Raw genomic sequence first — 17,918 nt, 5'->3', positions numbered from 1 at the left:
CTACACTACCGCCACCGGAGTGTGTGCAGACCGCTGTCACATGACTTACGTCACCTCAGCGTTATGACGTTGTGTCACGTCGTCCGAGGAACCGCGCGATCGCTACCGTCGCAGGTTCGAATCCTGCCTCGGGCATGGATGTGTGTGATGTCCTTAGGTTACTTAGGTTTATGCAGTTCTAAGTTCTAGGGGACTGATGACCTTAGAAGTTAAGTCCCATAGTGCTCAGAGCCATCTGAACCATTTTTTTTTGACGTCGTCCGATCGTTGGGGGCTACAGTAATTTTTATTACAAACAACCGAGCGCTGATCAATTATGTACGTTGCGCCGGTGAGTGCGAGACGCCTGCGTCACACAGACGTGACGTACACTGTGCGACCAAAATTATGCGGACACCTGGCTGAAAATAACTTACAAGTTCGTGGCGCCCTCCGTCGGTAATGCTGGAACTCAATACGGTGTTGGCCCACCCTTAGCCTTGATGACAGCTTCCACTCTCGCAGGCAAGCGTTGAATCACGTTTCTTGGGAAATGGCAGCCCATTCTTCAGGGAGTGCTGCACTGAGGAGAGGTATCGATCTCTGTCGGTGAGGCCTGCCACGAAGTCGGTGTTACAAAACATCCCAAAGGTGTTCTATAGTATTCAGGTCAGTACTCTGTGCAGGCCAGTCCATTACGGGGATGTTATTGTCGTGCAACCACTCCGCCACAGGCCGTGCATTATGAACAGGTGCTCGATCATGTTTAAAGATGCAATCGGCATCCCAGAATTGCTCTTAAACAGTGGGAAGCAAGAAGGTGCTTAAAACGTCAGTGTAGGCCTGTGCTGTGATAGTGCCACTCAAAACAGCAAGGGGTGCAAGGCTTCTCCATGAAAAACACGACCACACTATAACACTACCGCCTCCGAATTTTACTGTTGGCACTATACACGCTGGTAGATGACGTTCACCGGGCATTCGCCATACCCACACCCTGCCATCGGATCGCCACATTGTGTACCCTGATTCGTCAGTCCACACAACATTTTTCCAGTGTTTACGCTCCTTACACCGAACGAGGCGTCGTATGGCATTTACCGGCGTGATGTGTGGCTTATGAGCAGCCGCTCGACCGTGAAATCCAAGTTTCCTCACCTCCCGCCTAACTTTCATAGTACTTGCAGCGGATCCTGATAAAGTTTGGAATTCCTGTGTGATGTTCTGGATAGGTGTCTGCCTATTACACATTACGACCGTCTTCAACTGTCGGCGGTCTCTGTCAGTCAACAGAGGAGATCGGCCTGTAAGCTTTTGTGCTGTACGTGTCCCTTCACGTTTCCACTACACTATGAGATCGAAAACAGTAGGCCTAGAGATGTTTAGGAGTGTGGAAATCTTGTGTACAGACGTTTAGAAAATTTCAGCGAAGTCCAGGAATATCTGCAGCGGATAGGCAATTGGTGCAGGGAGTGGCAACTGACACTTAACATAGACAAATGTGATGTATTGTGAATACATAGAAAGAAGAATCCTTTATTTTACGATTGTATGATAGCGGAACAAACACTGGTAACAGTTAGTTCTGTAAATTATCTGGGAGTATGCGTACGGAACGATTTGAAGTGGAATGATCATATAAAATTAATTGTTGGTAAGGCGGTTGCCAGGCTGAGATTCATAGGCAGAGTCCTTAGAAAATGTAGTCCATCAACAAAGGAGGTGGCTTACAAAACACTCGTTCGACCTATACTTGAGTATTGGTCATCAGTGAGGGATCCATACGAGGTCGAGTTGACAGAGGAGATAGAAAAGATCCAAAGAAGAGCGGCACGTTTCGTCACAGGGTTATTTGGTAAGCGTGACAGCGTTACGGAGATGTTTAGCAAACTCGAATGGCAGACTCTGCAAGAGAGGCGCTCTGCATCGCGGTGTAGCTTGCTGTCCAGGTTTCGAGAGGGTGCGTTTCTGCATGAGGTATCGAATATATTGCTTCCCCCTACTTATACCTCCTGAGGAGGTCATGTAAAATTAGAGAAATTTGAGCGCGCACGGAGGATTTCAGACAGTCGTTCTTCCCGCGAACCGTACGCGACTGGAACAGGAAACGGAGGTAATGACAGTGGCACTTAAAATGCCCTCCGCCAGTCACCGTTGGGTAGCTTGCGGAGTATAAATGTAGATGTAGATAGATGTAGATATTAGGCGGGTTTACCAGTTTGTTTGGCACTTCAGTGTGTATTCCGAGTTTTTCGTAATAAGGATAGTCCCTTATTACCTCACTTTCGCAGCAACGGGAATTTTCACGCTGACGTGTAAACGAAAGCGACGACTCGAAACAGAGTATGTTGACTACAGGAACAGAAGGCGACGGGAACAGGAAAGGGAGGTAATGAGAGTGGCAAGTATAGTGCCCTCCACCACACACTGTTGGTGGCTTGCGGAGTATGAATGTAGATGTAGATATAGATATATGTAGATATTAGGCGGGTGTACCAGTTTCTTTGGTTTTTCAGTGTGTATTTCGAGTTTTTCGTAATAAGGATAGTCCCTTATTACCTCACTTTCGCAACAACAGCAATTTTAGGGCTGGCGTGTAAACGAAAGCGACGACTCGAAACAGAGGAACAGAAGGCCAGAGCTGTAGCAGTATATGCATTTTTTTTTTCCTAGTCCACTGAGACCAGAAGTCGGTCGTGAGAAAGGGTCTTTACTGAGGATGAGGGGCCGTCTAGGAAGGCGGGAGTCCGAATGACACTCGGACTGCAGCGCACTGTCACAGGAAGTATCGAGTCGGCTGATTTCGCGGAAGCGAAGGTTGCGGCCTTCCCCGCCGGCCTCGCAACAGCGGCAGCGGCGGTCACGTGACGGCGGAGCTGCGGCGCCGCGTAGTTCTGGAACAGTTGCTATAGAGGCGCGGCAGCGTGCAGACCTGGAGCGAGGGTTGCGGCTTCCCATCTGGAATCCAGGGCAGGCGGGCGTGGCACGGCAGGTAGGAGGGTTTAACCAGCCAGCACTGCTACCACTGAACGCGCTCCAGTCTGGTGAGGTGAAACGTCTGATGAAATACGGGGGCCTGGCAGCGGAGGGGCGCCAACTGTCAGACCGTCTCGTTGCGTCCTAACTTCTCTGTGTAATTTATCTATACGGTGATTTTTTTCCACCGTCAGCAAACTCTAGGGATTGATCGATGAGAGGATACGGAACAAAAAAGGTCTAATGAACTTACACTACTGGCGATTAAAATTGCTACACCACGAAGATGACGTGCTACAGACGCGAAATTTAACCGACAGGAAGAAGATGCTGTGATATGCAAACGATTAGCTTTTCGGAGCATTCAGAGCGACACCTACAACGTGCTGACATGAGGAAAGTTTCCAACCGATTTCTCATACACAAACAGCAGTTGACCGGCGTTGCCTGGTGAAACGTTGTAGTGATGCCCCGTGTAAGGAGGAGAAATGCGTACCATCACGTTCCCGACTTTGATAAAGGTCGTATTGTAACCTATCGTGGTTGTGGTTTATCGTACCGCATCATTGCTGCTCGCGTTGCTCGAGATACAATGACTGTTAGCAGAATATGGAATGGGTGGGTTCAGGAAGGTAATACGGAATGGCATGCTGGATCCGAACGGCCTCGTACCACTAGCAGTACAGATGACAGGAATCTTATCTGCACGGCTGTAACGGATCGTGCAGCCAGGTCTCGATCACTGACTCAACAGATGGGGACGTTTGCAAGACAACAACCATCGGTACGAACAGTTCGACGATATTTGCAGCAACACGGACTATCAGCTCGGAGACCGTGGCTGCAGTTACTCTTGACGCTGCATCACAGACAAGAGCGCCTGCGATGGTGTACTCGGTGACGAACCTGGGTGCACAAATGGCAAGACGTAATTTTTTCGGATGAATCCAGGTTCTATTTACAGCATCATGATGGTCGCATCCCTGTTTGGCGTCATCACGGTGAACGCATATTGTAAGCGTGTATTCGTCATCGCCATACTGCCGTATCATCCGGCGTGATGGCATGGGGTGCCATAGGTTACACATCTCGGCCACCTCTTTTTTGCATTGAAGGCACTTTGAACAGTGGCCGTTACATTTCAGATGTGTTACAACCCGTGGCTCTACCCCTCATTCGATCCCTGCGAAACCCTGTATTTCAGCAGGATAATGCACGACCGCATGTTGCAGGTCCTGTATGGGCCTTTCGGATACGGAAGATGTTCGACTGCTGCGCTGGTCAGCACAGTCTCCAGATCTCTCACCATCTGAAAACGTCTTTTCAATGGTGGCCGAGCAACTGGCTCGTCGCAATATGGCAGTCACTACTCTTGATGAACTGTGGTATCGCGTTGAAGCTGCTTGGGCAGCTGTACCCGTAAACGCCATCCAAGCGCTGTTTGACTCAATGCCCAGGCGTATCAAGGCCGTTATTACAGCCAGAGGTGGTTGTTATGGGTACTGATTTCTCAGGATCTGTTGTTGTTGTTGTGGTCTTCGGTCCTGAGACTGGTTTGATGCAGCTCTCCATGCTACTCTATCCTGTGCAAGCTTCTTCATCTCCCAGTACCTACTGCAACCTACATCCTTCTGAATCTGCTTAGTGTATTCATCTCTTGGTCTCCCCCTACGATTTTTACCCTCCACGCTGCCCTCCAATACTAAATTGGTGATCCCTTGATGCCTCAGAACATCTCCTACCAACCGATCCCTTCTTCTAGTCAAGTTGTGCCACGAACTCGTCTTCTCCCCAATCCTATTTAATACTTCCTCATTAGTTACGTGATCTACCCATCTAATCTTCAGCATTCTTCTGTAGCACCACATTTCGAAAGCTTCTATTCTCTTCTTGTCCAAACTATTTACCGTCCAAGTGTCTCATTTCCTAATCTAATTCCCTCAGCATCACCCGACTTAATTCGACTACATTCCATTATCCTTGTTTTGCTTTTGTTGATGTTCATCATATATCCTCCTTTCAAGATACTGTCCATTCCATTCAACTGTTCTTCCAAGTCCTTTGCTGTCTCTGACAGAATTACAATGTCATCGGCGAACCTCAACGTTTTTATTTCTTCTCCATGGGTTTTAATACCTACTCCGAATTTTTCTTTTGTTTCCTTTACAGCTTGCTCAATATACAGATTGAATTATATCGGGGAGAGGCTACAATCCTGTCTTACTCTCTTCCCAACCACTGCTTCCCTTTCATGTCCCTCGACTCTTATAACTGCCATCTGGTTTCTGTACAAATTGTAAATAGGCTTTCGCTCCCTGTATTTTACCCCTGCCACCTTTAGAATTTGAAAGAGAGTATTCCAGTCAACATTGTCAAAATCTTTCTCTAAGTCTACAAATGCCAGAAACGTAGGTTTGTCTTTCCTTAATCTTTCTTCTAAGATAAGTCGTAAGGTCAGTATTGCCTCACGTGTTCCAGTATGTCTACGGAATCCAAACTGATCATCCCGAGATCGACTTCTACTAGTTTTTCCATTTGTCTGTAGAGAATTCGTGTTAGTATTTTGCAACTGTGGCTTATTATACTGATTGTTCTGTAATTTTCACATCTGTCAACACCTGCTTTCTTTGGGATTGGAATTATTATATTCTTCTTGAAGTCTGAGGGTATTTCGCCTGTTTCATACATCTTGCTCACCAGATGGTAGAGTTTTGTCAGGACTGGCTCTCCGAAGGCCGTCAGTAGTTCCAATGGAAAGTTGTCTACTCCGGGGGCCTTGTTTCGACTTAGGTCTTTCAGTGCTCTGTCAAACTCTTCACGCAGCAGTATCGTATCTCCCATTTCATCTTCATCTACATCCTCTTCCATTTCCATAATATTGTCCTCAAGTACATCGCCCATCCCTATCTTTCTATGTATTCACAGCACATTACACTTGTCTACATTGATATTCAATTGCCATTCCCTGCACCATAAATCAATTCGCTGCAGATCCTCCTACATTTCAGTACAATTTTCCATTGTTACAACCTCTCGATACACCACAGCATCATCTGCGAAAAGCCTCAGTGAACTTCCGATGTCATCCACAAGGTCATTTATGTACATTGTGAATAGCAAAGGTCCTACGACACTCCCCTGCGGCACATCTGAAATCACTCTTACTTCGGAAGACTTCTCTCCATTGAGAATAACATGCTGCGTTCTGTTACCTAGGAACTCTTCTATCCAATCACACAATTGGTCTGATAGTCCATATGCTCTTACTTTGTTCAAGACCATTGTATTTGTACAGCAAACACGGACGGAAGGGCTTCAACCTGGCGATACACACACTATTTTGTCAGTAATCATGATATAGCGTCATTATTTCTTTAAATACTGTCAATGTTTAATGTTCCGTCTTTTGAACGACAGCGATTTGTTTCGTTGCTATGGACTACACAATTGCCTCGCTTGTCCCAATAATACCAGCAGCTTCTGAAAGTGATTTGCTCTCTTCACCTTGGGAGACAACTATTTGCCTTTCCTCTGTAGTTGCTTCCTTCTCTTTGCGTCGCAATTTGCTGTTGCACACAAGGCGCAGCTTCTAGAGAGCAGCTACGAAGGCTGGTTTTCGCGCGTTCTGCGAAGAGAGAGAGAGAGAGAGAGAGAGAGAGAAAGAGAGAGAGAGAGAGAGAGAAAGAGGGAGGGAGGGAGAGAGAGGGGGGGGGGGAAGGAGACGTTACTTCGTCAGATCACGCACTGAGACACGTGACGGCGCGTTACATACACAGTGGCGTTTAAGAACTGCAGTGTTAGTACTGATAATCCTTGCGCGCACACACACTACCTTTCACATAGAATTACAACATTCCCAATCGTATAAAATATCGAGATAAATAATTTTTTCTTCATTAACTTCTATGTGGTTGAAGACGACGCAGTGAAAGTAAAACACCTGTAAAGAAAAACATAAACAACCAGGAAAAACGCTGCATGTGATAACAAGGTATATGTGCAAAACTTTGTGCTGTTTTCAGGTTTGTAAAAACTTTCTTAAAAACTCTACTTCATATACAGGGTGTTACAACAAGGTACGGCCAAACTTTCAGGAAACATTCCTCACACAGAAAGAAAGAAAATATGTTATGTGGACATGTGTCCGGAAACGCTTACTTTCCATGTTAGAGCTCATTTTATTACTTCTCTTCAAATCACATTAATCGTGGAATTGAAACACACAGCAACAGAACGCACCAGAGTGACTTCAAACACTTTGTTACAGGAAATGTTCAAAATGTCCTCCGTTAGCGAGGATACGTGCATCCACCCTCCATCGCACGGAATCCCTGATGCGCTGATGCGGCCCTGGAGAATGGCGTATTGTATCACAGCCGTCCACAATACCGGGGTTGCGTAGACGAGAGCATTACGTGGGATGAGGTTCCAGGACAACGATGACGTGAGAATGTTTTTGGGAAATTGGTTCAAACATCAAGATAAAGAGTTCTTTGCAGGCGGAATAGAAAAGCTTGAAGCCTGTGCATTAATGTTCAAGGGGATTATGATGAAAAGCAGAAAAAAGTATTGTTTTGTAAATATATACGCTTTTATCTCCAGACCAATTTGTCTCTTTCTTTATTGAATGACCCTCGTATCTGTCTGGTAAAAGAATCTTACACTCGCCATCGAGCTCTAGAGATGTTAGAGATGTTTTATATCCGTATCTTGTATTTACGCTGCTGGCGTTTATACTTTTGTATGGACGTCCTTCTTCTAACTCGCTAAGCCTTTTATGACACACTGGCGCGTTCACGTTATTGAGGTTCGTCTTCAACTGATTTCGTTACACTTTTACTATATATATACAGGGTGTTACAAAAAGGTGCGGCCAAACTTTCAGGAAACATTCCTCACACACAAAGAAAGAAAAATGTTATGTGGACATGTGTCCGGAAACGCTTACTTTCCATGTTAGAGCTCATTTTATTACTTCTCTTCAAATCACATTAATCATGGAATGGAAACACACACCAACAGAACGTACCAGCGTGACTTCAAACACGAAGAGTCTCTACATTTGGTACCGGGGTTGCGTAGATGAGAGCTTTCAAATGTCACCACAAATGAAAGTCGAGAGGGTTGAGGTCAGGAGAGCGTGGAGGCCACGGAATTGGTCCGCCTCTACCAATCCGTCGGTCACCGAATCTGTTGTTGAGAAGCGTACGAACACTTCGACTGAAATGTGCAGGAGCTCCATCGTGCACGACCACATGTTGTGTCGTACTTGTAAAGGCACGTGTTCTAGCAGCACAGGTAGAGTAGCCCGTATGAAATCGTGATAACATGCTCTATTGAGCGTAGGTGGAAGAACATGGGGCCCAATCGAGACATCACCGACAATGCCTGCCCAAACGTTCACAGAAAATCTGTGTCGGTGACGTGATTGCACAATTGTGTGCGGATTCTCGTCAGCCCACACATGTTGATTGTGAAAATTTACAATTTGAATCGAGGAAGTACAGTACGTACTGACGAAACTAAAATGAGCTCTAAGATGGAAATTAAGCGTTTCCGGACACATGTCCACATAACATCTTTTCTTTATTTGTGTGTGAGGAATGTTTCCTGAAAGTTTGGCCGTACCTTTTTGTAACACCCTGTATATAACCTATTAATGTGTGTGTCGTTGAATTGAATGAGAATGTGGGATTTTATTATTTTATTTTATCTAATTTATATTGTATTTTTATTTTTAATTTGATTTTGGTTTCACTGCAAAGATATGCGAAGGCACAGATCGTTCTTAGATTTCACTGTCACAAAAATTCGTGGGATCCTGCGTAACTATTGAAGTTAGTTAGGCTAGACTGTTCTCAAAAACAGTTAATCATTATAGGCAATAAACACACACACACACACAAAGGAATTTAACTATTTTCAATACGTGAGGACTTACGTGTGATTTAATTTCGCCTTGGCGCAGGCCAGGTCTGTATCCTATTGCACGTAATATAAATCGTCTGAATATATCACTAAGTACTTTGAAAATACCAGTTTGCTATAAATCATAAATGAAATAATATAGCCGATCTCCAGCTTCGCGTGTGGAAAGAACGATATAATAATTACGATAATTTTAAATTGTCGCTTAATGGCTGCCAATTGTCGCCATCCAGCGACGTTCAGCTTGCTGCCGGCGCGGCGTCTGAAATTCTTTTAAAAATGATTGAAAAAGCAAACGGGGTATGTTGGGCAGGTTACGGTTAAAATTAACAACAGCAATACTTTTGACTTATATTGGAGCTCACTGCTCAAATAATAAAACATGTACACACCTTATTATGTAGACTGCGCACAATGGCGTCTTATCAGAACAAGACAGTCTGGCTCTTTTTGTTTCACGCCGATGCCAAAAAGGACAAAGATAATAGTAATACTTACATTACAGATAATAGTTTTTCTTTATAATCGCATTATTCCTTGACTTTCAGTTTCTTTTACATGTGACAAATATAATTGCTTAATATCGTGGAAAAATGTTAAATAATTTATATTTCTCATAACCTGGACCATGGGACATCAACCTTCGTGGTTCGACCACGGTGTTAATAAACTCCTAGGAAGGAAAAGAATGCTTCGCAGCAAATTTAAACGTCATCGAGGCCTCAGAGAGAGACGAGAACTGAACGAAGCCTAAACTGGCGGATGGAGGGCCGTGTGTGAACCGTTCGACGAATTCGAAAGTTTTGTAGTTCTTGCAGTGAAACTGTCGTCAACGCTTCTCGCCTCGCACTTTTCAGCTCACACACGGCCTCAAATTCCGTTCCATTGCGATAAACACCCTTGTAAGTACTTCCCAAAAGTCTTCCACGGGATTCAAATCCAGGCTAGGTGCAGGCCAGGGCAAACCATCGTTATCTTTTTCTTAAAACCAACTTTTTGTCGTGCAGAAACACACACAGACGCTTTGTTTTGTTGAAATGTTAGGCTTTGGTCCCCTAGCCCCTTACACAGTCTAATCCATTCCGTCTCTAGCAAGCTGTGCGGGATATCCACGCGGTCCGAGGGGCCTTGCCACGGTTCGCGCGGCTCCCCCCCCCCCTCCCTCCCCCTCAGATGATCCAGTCGTCCCTCGGGCATTCGTGTGTTATCCTTAGCGTTAGTTTAAGTTAGGTTAAGTAGTGTGTAAGCCTAGGGACCGATGACCTCAGCAGTTTGGTCCCGTAGGAACTTGGCACAACAATGTCTCTAGCATCCTAATGTACATAGTAGAGCTCTTCGTAGTGTCGATCCACGCAATGTGTGAATTACCTTCAGTGCAGAAGGCTCGCAAATCTTCCACCGCGAACATTTCCACTCTTTTCTTACATGCTGCTTTCCTCTTATATCACTGTCCATATCTTGCGCGAATCTAACGAAGTTATAAATCTCTGCCCTTGAACTAATCAACTTCTTGGCGGTAGGTGGTTAGGGAGTCCCATTTCCTCCCTCGAACCTATTTCTGCTTTTTCATCGCGTGATAACTGTTTTCCGCGTGGCTCTGTCATATGAACTGTATGCAACTGTTCCGACCAGCAATGTTTATTTTCGTACTGTTTTCCACTGTTAGAGATGTGGATGCAGGCTACCGCTTTGTCACAGACACTGCAGTAAGTATCCTCACTGCAAGCCTGCTAGCTGTGACGAACTACACTACTGGCCAATAAAACTGCTACACCAAGAAGAAATGCCGATGATAGCCGGGTATTCATTGGACTAATATATTATACTAAAACTGACATGTGATTACATTTTCACGCAATTTCGGTGCATAGATCCTGAGAAATTACTACCCAGAACAACCACCTCTGGCCGTAATAACGGCCTCGATACGCCTGAGCAATCAGTCAAACAGAGCTCGGATGGCGTGTACAGGTACAGCTGCCCATGCATGTACAACACGATACCACAGTTCATGAACAGTAGTGACTGGTGTATTGTGACGGGCCAGTTGCTCGACCACCATTGACAAGACGTTTTCAATTGGTGAGAGATCTGGAGAATGTGCTGGCCAGGGCAGCAATCGAACATTTTCTGTATCCAGAAAGGCCCGTGCAGGACCTACACACGCTGTCGTGCATTAACGTGCTGAAATGTAGGGTTTCGCAGGGATCGAATGAAGGGTAGAGCCACGGGTCGTAAGACATATGAAATGTAACGTCCACTGTTCAAAGTGCCGTCAATGCGAACAAGAGGTGACCGAGACGTGTAACCAATGGCATCCCATACCATCACGCCAGGTGATAAGCCAGTATGGCGATGACGAATACACGCTTCCAATGTGCCTTCACCGCTATGTCGCCAAACACGGATGCGACCATCGTGATGCTGTAAACAGAACCTGGATACATCCGAAAAAAATGACGTTTTGCCATTCGTGCACCCAGGTTCGTCGCTGAGTACACGATCACAGGCGCTCCTGTCTGTGATGCAGCGTCAAGGGTAACCGCAGCCACGGTCTCCGAGCTGATAGTCCGTGCTGCTGCAAACGTCGTCGAACTGTTCGTGCAGATGGTTGTTGTCTTGCAAACGTCCCCATCTGTGGACTCAGGGATCGAGGCGTGGCTGCACGATCCGTTACAGCCGTGCTGATAAGATGCCTGTCATCTCGACTGCTAGTGATACGAGACCGTTGGGGTCCAGCACGGCGTTCCGTATTACCCTCCTGAACCCGCCGATTCCATATTCTGCTAACAGTCATTGGATCTCGACCGACGCGAGCAGCAATGTCGCGTACCGATAAACCGCAATCGCGATAGGCTCCAATCTGACCTTTATCAAAGTCGGAAACACGATGGTACGCATTTCTCCTCCTTACACGAGGCATCACAACAACGTTTCACCATGCAACGCCGGTCAACTGTGTATGAGAAATCGGTTGGAAACATTCCTCAATTGAGCACGTTGTAGGTGTGGCCACCGGCGCCAACCTTGTGTGAACGCTCTGAAAAGCTGATCATTTGCATATCACAGCATCTTCTTCCTGTCACTTAAATTCCGCGTCTGTAGCACGTCATCTACGTGGTGTAGCAATTTCAATGGCCAGTAGTGTATAAATAAGTTGAATGAGTCAGCTTCTGCCACGCACCAATTTTTGCTTTTTCATCGCGTGATGACAGTTCTCCACGTGGCTGTGTATAAGCGTGGTTTACGTACACAACGCGCACTGCCGCTAATGATGTCTGCTTCCCTTCTGCCCTACGAGTTTCACCCTGTATTCTGTACTGCTGACGTCAAATGCGATTCTGCTTGGCTGCATTTATCATTATATTGAATATCACACTATCGGATATACACTACATGGAACTATTCCGACCGACAATGTTAATTTTCGTACTGTTTTCCACTATTATACACGTAGCTGTAGGCTAGCTCTCTGTGGCAGTCTCTGCAGTAAATAGCCTCGCTGCAAGCCTGCTAGTTGTGTGGTAATATAAGAGCAGTTTGCGTGCAGGAAGCGGGCGTCGTGCAGTGGGAGATAATGCGTGACTGCAGAGCGAGGTCAGCACACGCCGCGGAGCTGACGTCATGGGTGGAGGGAGGGAGGGAGGGAGGTGACATCGACAGCAGCGCGTATTGACGCATTTGCGGAGCGCAGGATGGCCTCGGTGGGTCAAGTACCCTCCGCCACGCACCGTGCAACGGTCCGATCGTGAGCAGCGGAGATCTAGCTGGTTCTTTATTTATGTCTGCAATACTCTCCGTCACAATATTCGTTCTGCGGTACTACGTTTTAGGTCTGATTTCTATCCTTTATGACCAAGGTCAAGTATAACGAATTACGATTGTATAGATGAGAGTATACAATTATATTTATAACAGTACACTGCCATACATTTCACATCGTTTGAAAGAGGTGTTTCACACTCTTGCGGAAAGTATTGCAGCATAAGAAATAAGCTTTCACACCACATAAATTTTTCGTCTACAAGAACTATTGGGATAATCTGACATTAAAAACTGTACGTTTTTTCTTTCCGGTAATTTTAGTAAAATCTGTTTGACTACTGGAAACCTGCATCCTCTTCCTGTTATACACTTCCTGATCACGTCTCTCTCGCTATTACGTTTGCGACATATCCGTAAATACCCACCTGGTTGTGCAGTAAGTACATTTTTCATGTACAAGAGTGCTTCCTATACCTTTGACAAATGATAAACACTGAAGAGCCAAACAAACTGGTACACCTTTTTGGGACGACGTTCAGTAAAAAAAAAAATAGCAAATAGATATTGCTATACATTATGGTGACAGTACTCAATGGTTTCAAATGATTCAAATGGCTCTGTGCACTATGGGACTTAACATCTATGGTCATCAGTCCCCTAGAACTTAGAACTACTTAAACCTAACTAACCTAAGGACATCGCACAACACCCAGTTATCACGAGGCAGAGAAAATCCCTGTATTTTAATTCCACTCCTGAACCTTCCTTTTATTTCCATCATTGCTTCCTCGATGTACAGATTGAAGAATAGGGGCGAAAGGCTACAGCCTTGTCTGTTCATATTTTCCAAGTGAGTAATTTGGCTTTGATACGTCTTGTACTCACCATATTTTCTGATTGATGGTAAGACATCATGTGAGCCACTTTTTAAACTGCTTAGCCTCTTCTTTCTTGGATGAGAAGATCAGTGAATACAGTCGTGCTTCATTGATAAATATTGATGATTTTCCGTTGCCCCTTAACCCCCATAAATCTCGGGGGTTAAAAATTCTTTCACATCTCACTTTGCCATTAACTTCTACGTGTTCACGTATTTACATCGCCAGTATTTTTATACTAAAAAATTTCAGACACATCTTTGACCTTGAACCATGGACTGTTCTCATTGTCCTGGATAGTTTGCACTTCCTTGTTGTTGAATGTAAGTTGCATGTTGCTGATATCTATAACTGATTCTATTTTGTTATACGATCCGGATGGCCCAAAACCATACAGGCCGACCTCGTCTGTTGACTGACAGAGACCGCCGACGGTTGAAATCATAAGCCACACATCATGCCGGTGAATGCCAAACAATGCAACGCTTGGTGTAAGGAGCGTAAAATGGTTCAAATGGCTCTGAGCACTATGGGACTTAACATCTGAGGTCATCAGTCCCCTACAACTTAAAACTACTTAAACCTAACTAACCTAAGGACATCACACATATCCAAGCTCGAGGCAGAATTCGAACCTGCGACCGTAGCGGTCGCGCGGCTCCAGACTAGGAGCGTAAACATTGGACGACTGAATTGTGGAAAAACGTGATGTGGAGAGACGAATCACGATACACAGTGTGGCGGTCCGATTGCAGGATGTGAACGTCATCTGCCAGCGTGTATAGTGCCAACAGTAAAATTAGGAGGCGGTGGTGTTATGGTGTGGTCGTGTTTTCCATGGATGGGCTTGCACCCCTTGTTATGTTATGCGGCACTATCACAGCACAGGCCTACATTGATGTTTTAAGTACTGTCTTGCTTCCCACTGTTGAAGAGCAATTCGGGGGTGGCGATTGCATCTTTCAATGCGATCGAGCACCTGTCCGTAATGCACGGCCTGTGGCGGAGTGGTTACACGACAATAACGTCCCTGTAATGGACTGCCCTGCAGAGTCCTGACCTGAATCCTACAGAACACCTTTGGGATGTTTTGGAACGCCGACTTCGTGCCAGGCGTCACCGACCGATATCGATACCTCTCCTCAGTGCAGCACTCCCTGAAGAATTGGCTGCCATTCCCCAAGAAACCTTCCAGCACCTGACTGCGAGATTGGAAACTGTCATCAAGGCTAAGAGTGGGCCAACACCATGTTGGATTCGAACATTACCGATGCCACGAACTTGCAAGTCATTTTCAGCCAGGTGTCCAGATGCTTTTGAACACATACTCTATATATTTGTATGCAGACATCCATGAAAATTGACTTGAATAAAAAATAACAATAAAAAATTTTCCATGAACAGAATAATTGTAGTTTCAATATTTTTAATCTTATTAATATCTGCTCTAGATGAAGCAGCAATAAAGTACTTGCACAAATTTGGTTGTTTGGCTGCCCAAGAAGATCAGCTTTCTAAATTGAGTGAAGAAGCGTTCAAAGAAGCACTTACGTTATTTCGACAGATATATAATCTAGTAGCTAATGGCGAGCTGACTGACGAAACTTCGCAGTTAAAGAACTGGAATCACTCAACAGAGGAAAGTCCACTGGACTTGACGGGATACCAATTCGATTCTACACAGAGTACGCGAAAGAACTTGCCCCCCTTCTAACAGCCGTGTACCGCAAGTCTCTAGAGGAACAGAAGGTTCCAAATGATTGGAAAAGAGCGCAGGTAGTCCCAGTCTTCAAGAAGGGTCGTCGAGCAGATGCGCAAAACTATAGACCTATATCTCTGACGTCGATCTGTTGTAGAATTTTAGAACATGTGTTTTGCTCGAGTATCATGTCGTTTTTGGAAACTCAGAATCTACTATGTAGAAATCAACATGGATTCCGGAAACAGCGATCGTGTGAGACCCAACTCGCTTTATTTGTTCATGAGACCCAGAAAATATTAGATACAGGCTCCCAGGTAGATGCTATTTTTCTTGACTTCCGGAAGGCGTTCGATACAGTTCCGCACTGTCGCCTGATAAACAAAGTAAGAGCCTACGGAATATCAGACCAGCTGTGTGGCTGGATTGAAGAGTTTTTAGCAAACGGAACACAGCATGTTGTTATCAATGGAGAGACGTCTACAGACGTTAAAGTAACCTCTGGTGTGCCATAGGGGAGTGTTATGGGACCATTGCTTTTCACAATATATATAAATGATCTAGTAGATAGTGTCGGAAGTTCCATGCGGCTTTTCGCAGATGATGCTGTAGTATACAGAGAAGTTGCAGCATTAGAAAATTGTAGCGAAATGCAGGAAGATCTGCAGCGGATAGGCACTTGGTGCAGGGAGTCGCAACTGACCCTTAACATAGACAAATGTAATGTATTGCGAATACATAGAAAGAAGGATCCTTTATTGTATGATTATATGATAGCGGAACAAACACTGGTAGCAGTTACTTCTGTAAAATATCTGGGAGTATGCGTGCGGAACGATTTGAAGTGGAATGATCATATAAAATTAATTGTTGGTAAGGCGGGTACCAGGTTGAGATTCATTGGGAGAGTCCTTAGAAAATGTAGTCCATCAACAAAGGAGGTGGCTTACAAAACACTCGTTCGACCTATACTTGAGTATTGCTCATCAGTGTGGGATCCGTACCAGATCGGGTTGACAGAGGAGATAGAGAAGATCCAAAGAAGAGCGGCGCGTTTCGTCACAGGGTTATTTGGTAACCGTGATAGCGTTACGGAGATGTTTAACAAACTCAAGCGGCAGACTCTGCAAGAGAGGCGCTCTGCATCGCGGTGTAGCTTGCTCGCCAGGTTTCGAGAGGGTGCGTTTCTGGATGAGGTATCGAATATATTGCTTCCCCCTACTTATACCTCCCGAGGAGATCACGAATGTAAAATTAGAGAGATTAGAGCGCGCACAGAGGCTTTCAGACAGTCGTTCTTCCCGCGAACCATACGCGACTGGAACAGGAAAGGGAGGTAATGACAGTGGCACGTAAAGTGCCCTCCGCCACACACCGTTGGGTGGCTTGCGGAGTATAAATGTAAATGTAGTCGTAGATGTAGATGTAAAGGAGAAACCAAGATGTGGCGCGGAAGATAACGTTTTGAGCTTTACTACACACATCTACAAATGGAACATGAAGAATGTAAAATGGCATTACTGTCTCGCCACAAGAAAAATGTTGCAAGCAGCTGAAGCAGCTTTTAAAATGTGGCAGCACCACACAGAGCTTACTTTTGAGTACAGCAACCGAAATCCTGATACTGTCATTTAGAACAAGAGAGGAGCTCGCGGAAGGCAAAATTCAGTACTGCAATTCTGCCAACGAAGTTTTGACGAGAGAGGTCGCATACTGGCTCTTGCAGATTACCCTAATTTGTACAACGACCCTATTGAAAGTCATGGTGGTCAGGATGAATACTAGCACATGGAAGTGGACAATAATACGCCTTCTTGGCAAACAAACTTGATCGCTGTCTTGGTTCACGAAAATGGCCACACGCTAGGTTTTGCCCATTCCGACGTCGCTGAGTCAATGAAGTACGCGCTCTACAACAACACCGTCATGTAGCTATCTGAAGACGATACACGCGGCATTCAAAGTTTATACGCGAAACTTGCTGCTCTTGCTGATTGTGAGCCTACACAGCCGCCGACGCCAGCAGCGCCTGAAAAAGAACCAAAATCAAGCAGTTTGGAAGTTGTGTTGTTGTTGTTGTCGTCTTCAGTCCTGAGACTGGTTTGATGCAGCTCTCCATGCTACTCTATCCTGTGCAAGCTCCTTCATCTCCCAATACCTACTGCAGCCTACATCCTTCTGAATCTGTTTAGTGTATTCATCTCTTGGTCTCCCTCTAAGATTTTTACCCTCCACGCTGCCCTCCAATACTAAATTGGTGGTCCCTTGATGCCTCAGAACATGTCCTACCAACCGATCCCTTCTTCTAGTCAAGTTGTGCCACAAACTTCTCCCCAACCCTATTGAATACCTCCTCATTAGTTACGTGATCTACCCACCTAATCTTCAACATTCTTCTGTAGCACCACATTTCGAAAGCTTCTATTCTCTTCTTTTCCAAACTATTTATCGTCCATGTTTCACTTCCATACATGGCTACACTCCATACAAATACTTTCAGAAACGACTTCCTGACACTTAAATCTATATTCGATGTCAACAAATTTCTCTTCTTCACAAACGCTTTCTTTGCCATTGCCAGTCTATATTTTATATCCTCTCTACTTCGACCATCATCAGTTATTTTGCTCCCCAAATAGCAAAACTCCTTTACTACTATAAGTGTCTCATTTCCTAATCTAATTCCCTCAGCA

The 17,918-nt window shown here is 45.1% G+C and overlaps 1 protein-coding gene across 1 annotated transcript in view; it reads left to right on the top strand.

The window, feature by feature from the left end:
• The first annotated feature begins 2,884 nt into the window (after nt 1-2,884).
• LOC126108793 (poly [ADP-ribose] polymerase tankyrase-1-like) overlaps nt 2,885-17,918 on the top strand; it is a 31,470-nt gene continuing 16,436 nt past the window's right edge. Inside the window, exon 1 of the mRNA XM_049914152.1 lies at nt 2,885-2,971. The gene's annotated coding sequence lies outside the window, so the exon portion shown is untranslated. The remainder of the gene's footprint in view (nt 2,972-17,918) is intronic.

The sequence above is a fragment of the Schistocerca cancellata genome, chromosome 11 (assembly GCF_023864275.1).
Source record: "Schistocerca cancellata isolate TAMUIC-IGC-003103 chromosome 11, iqSchCanc2.1, whole genome shotgun sequence".
Lineage (NCBI taxonomy): Eukaryota > Metazoa > Arthropoda > Insecta > Orthoptera > Acrididae > Schistocerca > Schistocerca cancellata.
This window is presented reverse-complemented; position numbering and strand designations above follow the sequence as displayed.